The sequence below is a fragment of the Podarcis pityusensis genome (genome assembly GCF_964106645.2).
Source record: "Podarcis pityusensis genome assembly, chromosome: 9".
Lineage (NCBI taxonomy): Eukaryota > Metazoa > Chordata > Lepidosauria > Squamata > Lacertidae > Podarcis > Podarcis pityusensis.
The window spans coordinates 44665743-44681727 of record NC_138034.1 but is presented as its reverse complement, the minus strand read 5'-3'; positions in this window follow the sequence as shown (position 1 = coordinate 44681727).

The following is a 15985-nucleotide window of genomic DNA, read 5'->3' as shown; positions in this document are numbered from 1 at the left end:
TTCCAGTGTGAGATATCATAAAACCTCATAGCACTTTAGCAAGATCTCCTTGGAAGCTATGACTATATGACCTTGATAAGCGATGCTTTGGCAGGGAGGCTGTGTGTGTGGTCTTCCTGTATCGCCTCAAGTGGTGAAATGGGATGGGCTATCCCTGCCTACAGGCATCTGGTTGGCCAGTGTGAGAACTGGATGCTTGACCAGATGTAGATGGACCATTGATGTGATCCAGCAAGCTCTTCTTAGGTTTTTAACGTCATTTGTTCACCCTATGTCATCTGTCATGCATGCTCACTCATCAAAACTCATATGAAGTGGTCTATGAGAACATGTGACATTGTAGACTTGGTAGACTTCAAGGTGCCACAAAATGCTTGCTGTTTTCTCAGTGGCCAGGTCTCTGAAGTAAACATAAAAGAAAATTAAAAAAAAAATATTTATACCCCGCCCTCCTGGGCCAGAACCGGGCTCGGGGTGGCTAACACCAATAAAATTACAATAAAACATAATAGGAAAGGGGGGAAAACTGTTAATTAAAATACAGGTTAAAATACAATTTAAAATGCAGCCTCATTTTAGTAGTAGCCATTATCCAAAACCATTAGGGGAGGGAAACATGAGGGTCACACTGAGTCCAAACCAAAGGCCAGAAGGAACAGCTCTGTCTTGCAGGCCCTGCAGAAAGATGTCAAGTCCCGCAGGGCCCTGGTCTCTTGTGACAGAGCGTTCCACCAAGTCAGGGACAGGACTGAAAAGGCCCTGGCCCTAGTTGAGACCAATCTAACCACCTTGCGGCTTGGGACCTCCAAAGTGGTTGTGTTTGTGGACCTTAAGGTCCTCCGCGGGGCATACCAGGAGAGGCAGTCCCTTGGTATGCATGTCTATCAGTGCCCAGGAATGTCCGATGGATTTGGAATCCAAATCATAAATGCCACCTTCAAGCATGCACCACATGAAGAAAAATCACACACAGAGCAAGGCTGTGAAGTTACACCTCTGCTCCAGCTCCTGTGCTTGCAGAGTGCTACTGATCTGCGGAAAATTCCCTTAGTAAAGCTGGGAGTGAGGTAACATGACCAGGTCTGGGTCGTTTAAACTTAGAAGGCCAAAATTCATAGTTGTTTTTGACAAGGAGTGTCTATCTGTATAGTGGCATTTACTATGTTTCAGCAGCAAAGACTCTTATTGTTGCTGTGGGGGTTCTATGACCACTTATTTCTGGAACTGGGAATAAATCAAATATGAGCCACAATGGAAACAAAACCGGAACTTATTAACAAACACTGTATAATGGATAAAGGTTAATTGTTACACAAGAAAAGTTACAGTACTTAGTTTTCGTCCAAACTTATCTTACAGATGTAATACCTTTAATTCGTAAGGCTGTTTCTAATCCAATTTCTTCTAGAATGTCTATCTGTTTTACCTTGCCTTCAAAATGCCTCTATCCACTTTCTAGGATCTCTTCTTTCAACTAAAGAAATCAAACTGGTTTCTCCTAACAAACCCCTAACCCATCCAGCTACGTCCATAGCCAGCTTCTATCTGGTAGTTAAGCTGTCCAATTCCCCATCCCCCCACTTCCTCCTGAGTGCTTGTTTCTCCACCCAGTCATAACTGGTGACAGGTCTCCATGAGGATGACCCTAGGTTTGTCCATCACAATCTCTTTTAAAAAAAAAAAAAAAATATTTATTGGGGTTTACAATAAAAATAAATATAATAAACAGTATAACATATATCTTAACATAATTTCACATTTTCTTTGGACTTCCTCACATCTCCCGCTCCCACTTTCATCGTTGTAACTTTTTGCCAGCAATTTATTATCTTATTTGCATTCTTATATCCCATCTATATATTTATAATCTTATAATTCTCAAAAAAGTTTATATTTTGTCAATCTCACTTATTATCTTAAATCATCTAATTTAGTGGTGCTCAATTATTTATGATCTAGCATCCTGCTTAACATTCACTCAAATTACAATGTTTTTGTAAATAGTTCTTAAATTTCTTCCAGTCCTCCTTCATCTTCTCTTCTCCCAGGTCACGAATTCTGCCGGTCATCTCGGCCAGTTCCATATAGTCTATCAGTTGCATCTGCCATTCTTCCAGTGTGGGTAGATCTTGAGCTTTCCAGTGCTTTGCAAGTAGTATCCTTGCTGCTGTTGTTGCATACATAAAAAATGTCCAGTCCTTCTTTACCACCCCTTGGCCGACAATACCCAAAAGAAAGGCCTCTGGTTTCTTTGTGAAGGTATACTTAAATACCTTTTTCAGTTCATTATAAATCATTTCCCAGAACGCCTTCACTTTAGGGCAGGTCCACCAGAGGTGGAAGAATGTTCCTTCACTCTCTTTACATTTCCAACACTTATTATCAGGCAGGTGGTATATTTTTGCAAGTTTGACTGGGGTCATATACCATCTATATATCATTTTCATTACATTTTCTTTCAAAGCATTGCATGCAGTAAAGTTCAACCCAGTACTCCACAACCTTTCCCAGTCCTCAAACATGATATTGTACCCAATGTCCTGCGCCCACCTTATCATAGCCGATTTAACCATTTCATCTTGTGTATTCCATTTTAACAGCAAGTTATACATCCTTGAAAGTACCTTAGACTTTGGTTCTAACAGTTCTGTTTCTAGTTTCGATTTCTCCACCTGGAACCCTAATTTCTTGTCATTTTTAAAGACTTCTTTAATCTGAGCGTAATGTAACCAGTCTCGCACTTTATCCTTCATTTTCTCCAAACTCTGCAATTTCCAGTTGTCTCCATCTTTTTCTAATATTTCCCAATATTTTGGCCATTTAGCCTCCATATTGGGTCTTTTTCGGGCCTTAGCTTCCAAAGGTGAAAGCCACCTTGGAGTTTTATTTTCCAACAAGTCTTTATATTTTGTCCAGACATTAAACAGTGATTTTCTGACAATATGGTTCTTAAAGGCCTTATTTGCTTTAACCTTGTCATACCATAAGTATGCATGCCATCCAAAAGTATTGTTAAACCCTTCCAGATCCAACACGTCAGTGTCCTCAAGAAGTAGCCAGTCTTTTAGCCAGCAGAACGCTGCGGCCTCATAGTACAACTTTAAATCTGGCAGGGCAAAGCCCCCTCTTTCTTTCGCATCAGTTAATATCTTAAACTTAATTCTGGGCTTTTTGCCCTGCCAGACAAATTTAGAAATATCTCTCTGCCACTTCTGAAAGCACTCCGTCCTGTCCAAGACCTGAAGTGTTTGAAACAAAAACAACATCTTTGGCAATACATTCATCTTGATAGCAGCAATTCGGCCTAACAAAGAAAGTTTCAATTTTGTCCAACTATCTAAGTCTCTCTTGATTTCTGCCCAACACTTTTCATAATTATCCTTAAATAGACTTAGATTTTTTGCTGTTATGTTTACCCCTAGGTATTTTACTTTTTTAACCACATTAAGTTCTGTCTCTTTCTGAAACCGTTCTGACTCTGTATCTGTCAGGTTTTTCCCCAAAACCTTAGTTTTCTGTTTATTTAATTTGAATCCCGCCACCCGACCAAAGTCATGAATCAGTTGTAATACTCTTTTCGTACTAGACTCTGGCTCCTGCAGGGTCAAAACCAGGTCATCTGCAAAAGCTTTTAATTTACATCACAATCTCACCCCAACCTGTCAAAAGGGTTTATTTGGACCATTATTATGTATATCTCAACCGTGTTAGGGTGATGGGGAAGGAATTGTGCCCACTGACTAGGTGTCCTGCACACCAACATGCATGTCAAACACATATCCATCACCCATCAATTCAGCTTCAGTGTGAATATGCTCTACACATGTACAGATGTGTGGATGCAGGGCTCTTGCATATACTGTAGGTGGCAACCTTAGGACAATCAGGCTTCCCACTTGTGTAAATGAATCCTTTGTATGTTTCTCTGACATTAATGATGAACAAGCAGATGGCAGAGGATAAGGCCAGTGCATGATGATGTAGCCAGCACAGTCTGAGGGACAGTGACTCTGGCCAGTATACATTTGAAGCAGTATTGTACCATTTAAAATAGCCATGATTTCCCACAAAAAAACCCTAAGAAACTGTAATTTGTTTAGGGTGCTGAAAATTGTTGGGAATCCCATTCCCCTTGCAAAGCTACAATTTGCAGACTGATTTAAGAGTCAGTCCCTCTTCTCAGGGAAATCTAGGTATTGCAGCTCCATAAGGAAAATAGAGCCCTTCACCATGACATGTTCAAGTAACATGAAATCTTGGCACATTGAAATATTTGATTTAATTAGGAAATATACTATTTCCAGTTCATGCAACTTTTAGATATGTTCAACCATATGTCTGTTCCATCCTGTTGCTTCATTAATCCACATGTCTTCCCCTTAAAAATCCACAGAACATTTTTAATTCAGTGTATATTTAAACACACACTTCTGAAATGTGTTTTCTCTCAAAACATGCATCTATAAACATGCTTTCTTGCAAAACACACATTTCAAAATACATTATCACTCACAATACACATTTTAATTTTTACATTTCTTTTGATACTTAAAAAAAAAGCCAATAACTACATTGAATCAAGTCATCGGATAAGGTACAGTCTACACATTAGTTGGGGGCAATTTGCAATGCAATTTGCAAGGATCAAATTCCTCAAGTGTCCCTAAATTTGAATCAAGATACTGTTTTGATTCACAGTACAGATAGCAATATAATTGGCATACTGGTGGCTTAACAACTGACTGTTGTACAAGTATTCCTAGGGTTTAGTGACTCATAATTCCATAACATGTTTTTAACATAAAATCCAGAGCAATATAAGAACCCTGTTCAGGCATTCTTAACCTTCATGCAATGAGGAAGAGTGCAGATAAGTGTGCTAGCTTCAACCCCTTCACTGTCCTGCCATCCTCCATGAGTTGGAGGGTAACTTATGAAGTAGGTAACTGAATCTATTCCTGTAAGCACTCTGTGCAATTTAGTATCCTGGAAAATCAACATTAGGAAAGCTTTCCTGCTCTAGAAATCATTCATCCATCATGGCAGATGAGGGCTGTGATAGGTGGAGTGGCAGAGCTGGTTGTATACTCATCCTTGCTCCCCTTTATCACATGAAGCTTCCTTACCAGTGAATAGAGAAATATCATCTGCTACAATTTGCTGTTCCACCTACTCAAGATCCAAAACTAATCAGCAATGTCTATTTCTAATGCAGCATGTGCTGACACTTTTTTTTTTGTTTTGTTCCTGCAAGCATGATCTTTGTGATACCAAAATGTCAGCATAATAACTTCTGGCAGCTTATTGCTTCCTGATGGGTGCTAATTCAGGATGTGCTGCTCCCTTGCTCTCATATAATGCTTTATCTACAGTGTTAATCAGTAAATGCTGCATGACAATTGATGTCATGTAGGAGTAGCACTGATTCAAACTTACATGGACATTACTTTGGCTGCATAATTTCTGAAATATGGCAGAGTTTTCCAATTAAACCTCCAAATAGGCAGTGAATATAGGAGGATAAAGTGACCTAACCTGTCCTCCCTGGCTAGCCTGAGTTTACCTGATACATATTCTTATTAATTTTAATGGTATTTGCTGATTCCATTCATGTGCCACTCACCCTCATGCATGCAGTCTCCACATTGACTTCTTGACTCCTGTTGGGCAAGAGACATGTTCAGCTGACCAAAAGCAGAGAGGCACAGAGGTGGTATTATGAACTGACAATCTGGGTAAAGGATGGATCTACTTTTTGCACAGCTACACATTCCAAACTATCAGGGTTCCTGCTTGTGTGTACCTAAAAAGCAATGAACAGTGTAAGCACATTTGCCATTACAGGCACATGATATCTGCACCCCAGTGTGGTAGACTGTGGAAAGGAGCACAGGAGACTGGTACTGGGTTTAATTAGGCTACAGTTTTATTGATTACAGATGTGAATAGGTCTGGCTAAGGCTTTGGGCATGTATCCAACATCAAGCAGCTCACATGCTGGCTGATAGGAACACAGTGGAGTCGACCCTGTGCTGAGGAGCTGTACCTGATATGGACCAGGTGCCACAACCCAGCACAGGCTGCCATTGGGAGAGGTGTTTTGGCCCATCTGCCCCTGTGTGGACTCTGAGACAGAGTCACCCCTCCTGGACCCCTTTAACAGAGTACCCACTCAATTAAGGATCCAGACTAATGTCCTGTCTGTCAGTCGAGCTGGCCTCCACTGGGGATGACTCACTGCCAAATCACTCTCACCTGTAACTAACCCCTTGGGTCCAGGGTTATGCCTTACAACCAGAGTTTGTTGTCTGCCAGTACATTCTCATAGGATTTGATAGGGCTGTACTACCAGCCCAATCATCCCCTACAAGACAAGATACAGATGGTATTGAAGGTCAGAACATCCTGTGTCTGACTGCTATTCAATCATCCTTATCCTAGGTCAGTAATGGTGAAACTTTGCCCTCCAGCTGTTTTGGGACTACAACTCCCTTCATCCCTAGCTAACAGGACCAGTGGTCAGGGATGATGGAAATTGTAGTCCCAAAACAGCTGGAGGCCAAGTTTGGCCATCACTGCCCTAGGTGATTTTTTTGTATAGTCCTTTGGCAAAGCTGTAGTGGACCAAACTCTTTTAGTAGTTTCCAAGAATTCAGACTAAAGGCTTAAAGTGTGCAATGAATTTTTGGGCTAAGTCCAAGGCTTTTCACCCATACTTCATTGCAATGAACCATTAAGCACCAAAAATCTTCCAATGGGTTTGTACAACTTTGCAAACTACATTCCTTCACCAACCAATCTCTTCACACTTCTGCTTTATTCTTTATTATTATGTCAGAACATAAAAAGGAATTATATTTAGAAATGTATAGAGAAGTGATGACTACAGCTTTTCAGCTTCTAAAATTGGCTTTTATTAATTTGCGTTGTTACATCTCTTTATATGTTGCCAAGTCTATACAAAGTTATGATTCATAGGACCATAGGTTGCATTGTGTGACGTACAGAGAAAATGATGTAGATATTTTCTCCTCTCAAAAAACAAAAACAAATATTTTTAGACAAGCTGGAGATTGCAAAAACAAAAAAATAAAATGGAATGATTATTAACATTAAAGCCCCACTGTTCAATGTGTGCTTTAAATGGTAAATTACTTTTTGCATTATCCTACAACAAAACAACTAAATGTACTCAAGCAATTAACTTCTAACTGCACATTCTTGAGAACTGGGTGAGAAAACTGAAATGGTAAATTAAATGTCGTATTATACTAAAACATTTGTATTATACTAAAAGGCAGTAATGAAATGCAGCTATAATTGTGCATTCTCTTTAATTTAGGAAGAAAATTGACAGTTCTACATATCGTACAGGGGCTCAGACATTAGTTGTTGACACAAATCCCACAGAAAAGTCATCATAAACAATTAAGACAGCAATCAGATCCTCTCTGGGAAGGCTGTTGAGGGCCCATCCCTCTCCGCCAGTGGAAATGGAGGTCCCTGGGTGCAACAGTGAGAACCTCCCACACCCCTGCCCACTTAACAGTGGTCTTCTGCATGTGGTGCAGGGCAAAATCAGGTCTTTCTGAAGCAGGCTGCTAGAAATCATGGATCCACTAATTCCATGACCCCTCATCCTCTGATGTTCCCTAAGAGTCCCCCAAACACCATGAGCCCTGAATCAGACATAATTAATTCTTAAAGCAAACAAGAAGAGGCCCTATTGATCAGAGTGAAAGCCTAACTAGTCCATCATTCCACTTTCAAAGTGGCCTACCAGTTCTTGTGGACGCTAAATACATGTATGAACCCCACCTCCCACATTAGGTTACCCATGCCTTTTCCTCTATGCAGATTACACCCACCTACAACATCTTTGGTAGGTGTGAGTACACCCTCCATTGCCGAAAGCTGCCTACTTTTGTTTTCAACTGTTTTCAACTGGACACATTGTGGGGTAATGTAGAATCAGTCTTCAGTGAGCTTTTATTTTCAGGATGAAACCAGTTTCTCAAGAAGCACTTACCAGAGGCAATAGATGCAGTTTGTGTATGGGCAGTGTAGGGAAAGAAAGTACTCGGTTCCATTGATTCTAGAATAAAGTGTCATGCACACAGAGACCAAGGCCAAAATGTTAGTGGAGTTAGAAGTGAGTGTTCACTCACTGGACAAATTTAGAGACAAAGTTTAGTTGGGCTGGTTTTTACACACCTTTATCATACCCCCTAAACTAACCTCCCTCCCCCCCCCCCAACATTGAACCTTTCCTCATAAGAGAGTTGCTTTTTGTGGCGTGGCAACCAGCACTTAGTATTTCAAGTGTTGTGACATCTTAGATTTGTAGAATGATATTATTATATTGTCAGTTTTATTTCTGGACCCTTTCCTAAGGTGGAATACATCCTCATAAGCCTTTCCCACTCCTGTGTAGGTCAGTGGCTAGCCAGCAAGGCTTTGGATGTGGTGCTTGTTCTGTCATGTATTGCCACACACAATACACAATTGCTATGTAGGGCTGAAGTCTCACACACAATTACTTGGAGGTTAGCTCCATTGGATAAAGGTAAAGGTAAAGGGACCCCTGACCATTAGGTCCAGTCGTGACCGACTCTGGGGTTGCGGCGCTCATCTCGCTTTATTGGCCGAGGGAGCCGGCGTACAGCTTCTGGGTCATGTGGCCAGCATGACTAAGCTGCTTCTGGCGAACCAGAGCAGTGCGTGGAAATGCCGTTTACCTTCCCGCCGGAGCGGTACCTATTTATCTACTTGCACTCTGACGTGCTTTCGAACTGCTAGGTTGGCAGGAGCAGGGACCGAACAATGGGAGCTCACCCTGTCACGGGGATTCGAATCACCAACATTCTGATCGGCAAGTCCTAGGCTCTGTGGTTTAACACACAGTGCCACCCGTGTCCCTAGCTCCATTGGATACTTCTGAGTAAACATAGTTGTATTGCAAGGCTGCATTCCTAAACTCAATTTTCTGAGAGTAAGCCCACTGATCTTAGTGTGACTTACTTTTCAGTAGACATGTGCTGTAAAACTATGTTAGTTCCACAAGTGTCCTTTCTTCGGTCCACAGTAGTAACATAGTATTTCAAAGTTTCAATTTCATCCTACTCTGTTTTGTTAGTTATTTGCACAATAAAGTTTAGCATACCCAATGGCATGGCTTGATACATAATATCTCCTACTTGCTTCACTGATTTCACTGCATCCATTCAGAGCTTGACCAGTAATGCGGTTGTGAAACTTAACCCATAATATTTCCAACAGTATTTCTAGATCTTGAGCTATAACCTGTGCTTTTTTTTGGAAACACAGATACTTCTGTTTAAGCACAGAAAGGGCATGGTAAGCATAGAAACAGGGACAAAGACAAGAATCAGGTTGTCACTGGAAGATGCTAATTAATTTTATATGAATTCAAATGCATTAACTAGGTGCAATGCTGAGCTAGAAACAATAAAAACTCGAAGCAATGAGTCTTCTCTGATCCAGTTGAGTAAAAACAGACTAGATTCATAATCTGCCTGTCGGTATGCGACCAGGCCCAATTTAGGTTCTGCCCCAATTTTTCCAAAATGACCTCTCAGGCCAAATTCAGAGACAGCCTTAATTAGACCTGTGGGCTGGAGGTTCTGAACCACTGCATCAACATAAAGTCCTAAAGACTTTGGGACCCGAAACCTGAAGGTGTGTATCTTCCAATATGTCCTGGTCCATGTCTTGAGATTTAAGTACTTTCTGCTTGTTTCCCTGCAGCAGCATCATCATCATCATCATCATCATCATCATAAACTGTGTTGACGATGCTAACAGCATGAGCATCTAAGGGGCAGTTGGACATTTTTCTTAAGTATATCTGATCTCCTAGTGTTTGAAACTATCATCTCCTGATTCTTGAGCTCCATATTGATCTATATTATTGAGAAGCAGTGGTAGTGACAGGAGAGAAAACAGAATGATGGCTTACTAGCACTGCAGCAAAGATAAAGCAAATTGAAGAGGATATCTGTGTTCCATCTAACAAAGCTGTTCCACCTTTCAAAGAACATTGGGAAGGGGGGGTGTTTCACAATAAATAAAAGCAACCATGAGACAGACTACTCCAAACCCAGCTTGCTTTTCATTTGGTCCTTAATAATTGCTGGTAAATATAAAAAAATGCAGTCTAATTTGCTTGAAGAGGTAATAGATTCATAGAAGATATTCTGATTTAAACAAAAACAAAAACAAAATCCACCTCCTACTGTAGGTTCCTATTCACTCAGATGCTCAGTGCTTTAGCTGCATTTCTAACACATAGGAATGTGAATGGGAGTACAGTCTTTTGTAAAATTTATCATACAGCAAAGAATGTATAAGCTTCATTTTATAATACCCGTTTGCAAAAACTCTCCCTCCTCCATTTCCTTTCTTCTTCAAGTTTAGCCTTCAGGAACATTACATAGATGCATCAAAAGCAACAGTTATATGAAAGGTGGGGATTTGAAGCACAACAAAACAAAGTAAATCAGAGAATAATGCTTTCATTTTAATGCAAAGTGTTAGCAAGCAATTAACATTTCAATGGATAATGAAATGCAATGGTGAGAGGGGAATGCCATTTTCCACAGCAGTGTAGCATTAATGGCTCATCAAAACTATTGTTATCAGTTTGAGGAAGGTTGATTAATAATGTCCTGCCACGTGTACAATGCATGGGCTTTAAGTACGGAAGACATTTATTTGTTAATAGACCTTATGATAACCACATCAAAAATGAATATGAAAACTGGGCTCCAGCAAACGGGTGATAAGAAGCACCATTAAGCATCTTCAAATCATTACCATGCATTTCGCTTTAACCAAGGCCATAGTTATAGTGTATTTCTCTGATGCCGAAGGGCCGACATTGATGCCAAAATCCAGCATCCAGCCTGAGCTCTGTGAGTACATCTGTCTCCTGATTGAAGTGCAGAGTGTTTGAGGACTGGGACATTTGCAGGGAAACCAAAATGCCTTTTTACAAAGCTATTGTACTACCAAACCTACTGGATGTTTGTAAAACACAGACCACTTATAAAAACCATCTCCAGTGCCATGAAAGATTCCATCAACAGTGTCTCTGAAAAATTTTACACATTACTTGGGAAGACAGGAGAAATCATGCCCAGTGTACTAGAAGAAGCAAAGGTCACCAGTGTCAAAGCAATGATTGTTCAACATCAACTTCCTTGGACAGGTCATGTTGTTCAGATGCCTGATTATTGTCTTCCAAAGCAACTACTCTATTCTGAACTTAAGAATGGAAAGGGTAATGCTGGTGGTCAACAAAAGAAGTTTAAAGACTCTCTCAACGCAAATCTAAAAAACGTAGTATAAACACCGTCAATTGGGAAACACTGGTCTGAGTGCTCCAGTTGGAGAACAGCCTTTACCAAAGGTGTCATGAACTCTGAAGACGCTCGAACTCAGGACGAAAAGGATAAATGTGCTAAGAGGAAGGCAGGTTTGGCAAACCCTCACCATGATCAACTCCCACCCGGAAACCTATGTCCCCACTGTGGAAGGATGTGTGGCTCCAGAATTGGCCTCCATAGTCACTTACGGACTCACTGTTAAGACTGTGTTCATGGAAGACAATCTTACTCCGCTACAAGTGACTGCCAAAGAAGAAAGGAGATTATTTCTCTGATATTTCTGTGATCCCTTGCTAACCTTGGTTAAAAAAATAAAATGAAAAGAGAGCATTGCCATCCTACAGAGTTGCTTAATAACCCTTCTTATCACCCCCTTGCTGCATCCCAGTCAGCATGATAACTTTTCTCCTGAATACTCCTGTGTAGTTAGAAGATCTGATATGCACTTTGTCAGGGAGATCTCACAAACATGAGTTAATTCATATTGGGTTTTCTCAGAGGACAGCTTCATTGAGTCATGCCCTCTAGCTGAGCTTTGCTTGAGTTGGTACCTTCAAGTTCCCTCAGCCTCGGACAACATAGACAGTGGTCAGAGATGATCTGAGTTTCCCTCCAAAAATCTGGAAGGCATCTGGAGCAAGTATTGAGTAGGGTGTGTATGAATTTTGTGGTCAACTATTGTTGAGTGGCATGTTTCAAGCTGTTCCAGAATTTTCTCTATTTCCTTTCACATTTTTTTTTCAGGTCACGGCTTCACCCAATTCCTCTCCTGATGCCCCTTCTTTTCCTCTTGCGTTGTGCTGTACAAAATGTGACGTGTTTTGAAATTGTAACAGACTTGCATTCATGAGAAAATGTCAGCGCAATGACAATGTTCTTGGACATGGTAGCTGTGATACCACCCTATTGCCCCCCAAATGTGGGTGGTGATGTTTTAATTCCCCCTCACTCACTGCTATTGCTACTCGTGATTTAGCCCCTACTAAATGTTCTGTGTCTGTTATGTGACTCCAGTGAATATGTTACTTTTTCTCACTGTTGGCCTTCTGCCTGCAAAATACTCCTCTACCTGCATTATTTTGCCCCTGTGCATATCTTCATGCTGCTGACCGCCAGTGTTTGCCTGATGCTGCCTGCCCACTTACTATCTCAATATTTCTTCTTTTTTGCCATTGTTTCCAAATCTTGTTGTCTGTAAAAAATAACAAGTGTTATATTCATCTTATAACTCCCCCAATTTTTTTAAGGCATATGCATCTACTTGAAGGGAAATGATGGTAAAAGATGTCAATATTCTGGCACACAGAGAGAGCTGATTTGATAACTTGGAACAAAAGTCAGAATCCTTTATGCTAAATGTTTTATTGTCAGTGGAGAACAGTGAACGAACATTAATTACCACACAGCTGTTTTGATTTTATAGTTATTCCCTCCCTCCTGAAATCTCACATTTCTTCCAGGCAGGAGATAAATTCTTCTTCGTGCATTTGTGTACTGATTTGTTGCATGAACTGGATTTTCATGGAAATGTTAGTATCACTCTGTGCGAAAGAGCGTGTGTGTGTTTGTTGTCTGAAACCTTCTGAGGAAACTCAGATGAGAATCAGAAGGGGCCCTTTAAACATCTGAAAGCACAGTGCTGCTCTTGGGTGAAACTGTAAAACTGCAAACATAATACAAGGTCTTTTATGACTGGTTGGAGGAAACATTTAATTAAACATTTGGCATTTTATAGCTACCTCAGGACAGAAGATGAACCGGATGTCTTGGAAAAGAGGGGTAGAAATAGTTACATGCTTTCAGTTCGGTCGTTTCCTAATAATTCCAACTGTCCATCTCTAGCATTTTTTCCAATATTTTGGGGGCCAGAAGAAAAACAAAATAATAATGTATTATTTCTACCCTGCCCATCTGGCTGGGTTACCCCTATTGGTTGTTTTATTATTGCTTTGGAACTGGTGGGAACGCACCCCCCCCCCATATTTTTCAAAACATCTGTACTTAGTCAAAATTTTAAATGTACCAGAAACTACTTTAGCCTGCAATTCTAAAGCACACTTACTTGGCAAGTACGTTATTGAACTCTAAGGGATTTTCTTCTATAGAAACACATTTAGGGATCAGTTTGATAGATTCTTTAAGGAATCATGATGAGAAATCCATCCACTCTTGCTGTTGCTAAACTTACTCTTTACTACTCTTCCCCTTTTCCCTTAAGTAAGCTCTCTTGCACTCACTCTCTCTCTCTATATATATGTACACACACATAATGCACATTTGAACAACATTTGTCAAGTACATTGTCCAGGGAAGGACTATAGAGCCATGGTAGAGCATCTGCCTTGCATTCAGAAAGTTCCAGGTTCAGTCCTTGGCTTCTCCAGGTAGGAGTGCGAAGAGACCCCTGTCAGAAATCCTAGAGAACAGAATGCTAGACTACCGGTAAATGGATCACTGGCCCAATCCAGCAGGCTCATCATATGTTCTTGTGACCTTTGAGAATGCTGATTGAGATTGATGTGCAAAAATCTAGATGACCACAGATTCCCTACTCTTGCCTTTAGAGGTTTATAAGTTATTGCCAGCATTTTGAATTGCAGCTAGAAACGAAACGAAAGGCAATACAGCCGTTTTAAGACAGAATCTGTGGGCTCCCTATATATATCTAAACACTATAGAGAGTTGGATATGTGTCCAGCCGAAGGTACAAACCATTTCCTGTAGACATCTATAGGGAAACTCTCACTAATTATCTTTAAATATCTACTGTACAATTTGCATTTAACTGTTATATGGAATAATACTTCAAGAATTAATATTTACTGTTTGAAACTCCCATTACAGATCAGGCAAACATAACCTCTGTTGTCTTTTGGGCACCTGTTTAAGATTCAGGGGTGGCATGATCCATGTCCCCATCTGAGGTAAAACAAGAATTGTCACCTCCTGCCCCAACATGCCCCCCACTTCCACACACACCTCCACCCCCCAGCTCTCAATGAATTTGATGGGACCTGAAGTGCTTTTCAAAGCACTGCCGATTGAATTCCTCCCAGAGGGAGGAACCAATTGGCAACATTGCACAGGAATGCCTTGGCTCTCACATTGAGATGCTTTGTAGGAAGTGGTTCAGAAATAAATGAATAATAATAAATGAATAATACCTTTGCAGTTGATCTTCCAAATTGTTAAAATGTAAGATGGTTTAGAAAGTTAAATGGTGGTTTGATATTCTGTTGGCCATCTTGAACTTTTTATGAGGAAAGACAGTGTGCACATGTTTTAATGAATAAAACAATATCGGGAGACAACTTTGTCCAATTTATGCCTCTCTTACGCAAGAGAAATCACAACTACCACTGCCAAACCATTTCCCCAGTGTTCATATCGTAGCTGATATTGTAGGGAATAAGTGTGCATCTGCAAGCTTGCACCTGCAAACTTCAACTATGGGCTTTCTTCCATATTCATTTCCTGTGAGGCTTTCTAACTCCAAAATACTTAACTGCAACTGGAAGAGTCTCTGTGTGACAACAAAATAAAAGAAAATGCTATGAACAACATGCTAGGAATGAACTCGAGATATGAGTTTAAAGGCAAAGAAAAAAAGCCATAATAAAACACTCATAATTCACAGAAGCGACTACAGCCAAAAGGTAGCCAGAAGGGACAAACATTTTAATAGAAACTCTGCTCTGTAAAGACTATGTAAACTGATAACCTGTCACATCAAGACTGTGCTCCCTCCTTTTAAAACATTCATTTATTTAAGGGGTTTTAGGAAAATATATTGTCTGGGATGATGAAAAATGTAGTAATTTAATAGATCTCTTCCTTGATCCACATTCTTATCAGTGCAATAGCCTGTTTCATTTTGCTTTCAGTCTGCACCATGAATGCATCCTTTCATCAGATAGACATTTAAAAGGGTTTTGCTGAATGTTTCTCATATTAGGAGTAAATAGCAGGCATCGGTTGCATTTAAATGACTGAGATACAAAAGGCTGTAAGTTTGAACAAAGGCCATGTCCTTTTATTGTGTAATAAAAGCATACTCTTTTGATACTGAGATAAACAGGAGTGAATCAAATGCCACAGAGTCAACCCCACTCAAGTCAGGAATTTATCAGTTTGCTAGACTCACAACCTTGTGCACCATACATACGTAAATGTATTTGTATACTGCCACTCCACAGTTCAAACCACATTCAAGGTGGCTTACAACATGAAAAATACATGGCTACAACATAAGTAAATAAACCATTAAAACGTACAAACGGAACAACTTCCACATAAATCACAAGATCTAAAATAAAGATACAAAAAAACTCAACATCAACAGTAGCAAAAGACCCCCAAAAACTCACAACAAAACCCCACAAGCAATACTCAAGCCCAAGAGTCCTTTCAGCCACCTCAGCTTTTGTAGATGGAGTCAGTCAGGGCCCTGTCCTCCCAGGCCAGATGGAAAAAGCCTGCAGAGAGAAGGTTTTCCAGGACTCACAGCCAGCATGGCTTTTTTAAGATAGATTTTTTTATTTTGTTCCTTAATATTATTGTTTAGTATAATATATAGT